This window comes from Egretta garzetta, unplaced genomic scaffold (genome assembly GCF_000687185.1).
Source record: "Egretta garzetta isolate BGI_Z169 unplaced genomic scaffold, ASM68718v1 scaffold5, whole genome shotgun sequence".
NCBI lineage: Eukaryota > Metazoa > Chordata > Aves > Pelecaniformes > Ardeidae > Egretta > Egretta garzetta.
This window is the reverse complement of record NW_009259707.1, coordinates 4,823,417-4,825,710: the sequence shown is the minus strand read 5'-3', so window position 1 is coordinate 4,825,710 and position 2,294 is coordinate 4,823,417.

Below are 2,294 nucleotides of genomic sequence, written 5' to 3'. Positions count from 1 at the left end.
CTGCCTTTTCCCTCCCCTTGCTTACAGGACACTTAAGAAAGCAAAAAGAAAAAAAAAAAAACAAACAAAAAAACAACCCCAAGTGTTTCTCCCCCCGGTGCTGCTTTGCTCAAAAGAAATCCCCAACACAGGCCTGCAGCTAAAACCTCCCTGTAAGCCACTCATTAAGAAAAACGCATGCAGCCTTTACAGTTCGCATCCACTTGCCGCCCGTGTACCTGGCCCTCCTCAGGGCACGCAAACCCTCTCATGATCACGCACAGTACCCACACATTCATGAACCATTCAGCTTGCATGGATTATGAACATCTCAAGCATTATTATTATTCTGTCCTTTCCTAAGGTGTCTCTAACATACTTTAAGATGGAAATTTAGCTCCAACATAAAATTCTGAGGAACCACAGAACAACTGTGGCTGATCCATTTTCAGCTTGGCCACCTCCAGGTCTTTTCTGCAGCGCTGCTGTCTAGCCCAGCCCGCCCTGTTGCATGGGGTTATTCTGTCCCGGGCGCACTCGCCTTTGCTGAAGTAGGCAAGACTGATCAGCCCGTGCCCCATGTCATTAGTCTGAATGGCAACCCTGCCCTCCAGCACATCAGCCGCTTCTATCTCCCCCAGTTTGGTGCGATGGGCAAACTTGCTGACAGCGCGCTCTTCCTGCTCACAGAGGTTGTTAACAAGTTCTTGAACTGCATCAGCCCCATTACCAACGCCTCAGCAATGCCACTGGTAGCCGTCCGCCCAGCAGCCCTCGAGCCATTAACCACCACCCTGTGCCCCTGAAGGTCCAGCCAGGTCTCCACCCATCCCACCCCTGCCTCCCCAGCTTGGCCGGGAGGATGCTGTGTCAGGCTGTGTCAGCAGCCTTGCAAAAAAAGCACTAAGCCCCAAACAACGCTCTTCTCTTTGTCCACCAAAGCAGTTACCTCACCTTAGGAGATGAGATTTAGGTGAGATATGCTCTTGGTCACTCTTGACCTTTGCATGCCAGGAAAGGCTTCCGGAGGGCTGGAAGCAGGCTGCCAGATGGTGGCAGCTACGTGCAGTAACCCCCACCCAAACGTGAGCCGGTTAAAACTGTCGTAACTGGGATTAAACTGTAAAAAAGTTCCGAAGTGTGCCGAGAGACAGTACTGCTTCATTTCTATGAGTTTAAAACTTCACCTCCAAGCTGGTTCTCTCAAGACTTTTCCCGCAAGCATCACCTCCTGTACGTTCCTATGCAGGGCTCCTGTTTCTGTACCTCTCCTGATCTCTCAAGTCTGCTTTGGCTTCACAGTTTGTATCTCACTTGGGCAGGAGCATCCTAAACACGCCCTCAGTAAGAGGGCATTGCTCATACAAAGCCTGGGCGCACACCCAAGCATGCATAGGCACACAGAATAAGCTTCTAACTGCTGCAGGTGCCACTGCTCATGAAGTTCAAGCATCTTCCAGGAGGGATGGCCCAAGACTACATCCCCTTTCCACCTCCACCCTCCCTCCAGCCGCCGCCAGTGCTCGTGCGGCAAACAGGTTCGAGTGGTTGCACAGAGAACCAGAGCGAGGAATCAATTGACTGAAAGCTAATCCAATAAAAACAAATAAATAAAAAGGTTTAAGAGGATCAGTTTCCACTCAACTGGCTCACCGTATGGCCATGCAAACACATGTGCCAGGACAAGGGATGAGAAAGAAAGCAGCAGCAAGGACTACTGCCTTTTTCGGCCACAGCGTGGACCGACGCCAGACATACTAATTGCAGAATGGCATACTGTTGATGGGGTTGATGCTGCCCCACCAGTCCCAGGCAGTGACAGCTAAAGACGACACCTAAAATAAGGAGCTCTGCAAAAGCTAGCTCACACCACGTGTGCGGGGGGGGAGTGGGGGGGGGGTTTGGGGGTTTGTTTGTTGGTTGCTTTAGGGTTTTTTAAGTATTACACATGCAGCCTGCTGCAGTGATCCAAACTTTTAGCTGATAATTCCTTAAAAAGACTGCAAGTGAAATGAAATTGAAAACAATTAACCTAAGATCTTCAGAAGCAAGCTTTTTTTTTCTTTTAGTAGACGCTCCAATAGAAAGTTACTTAATTTGGCTGCCATTTGAATAGTCTGTCTCTTCCATTTGTATTAAATACAAATGCGTTCTCATTTCCATCACCGTCATCTGCTGCAGGGTATTTGTGCAGAGTACACTGGGGCGGGGGGACACTTTTTGGCACCATGGGGGAAAGGAGGCAGTGTGAGATGAGGGGGCAGGCAAGCCAGCTTCCCGCTGCTGTTTGCTACCACACGTTTCAGTCATGCTGA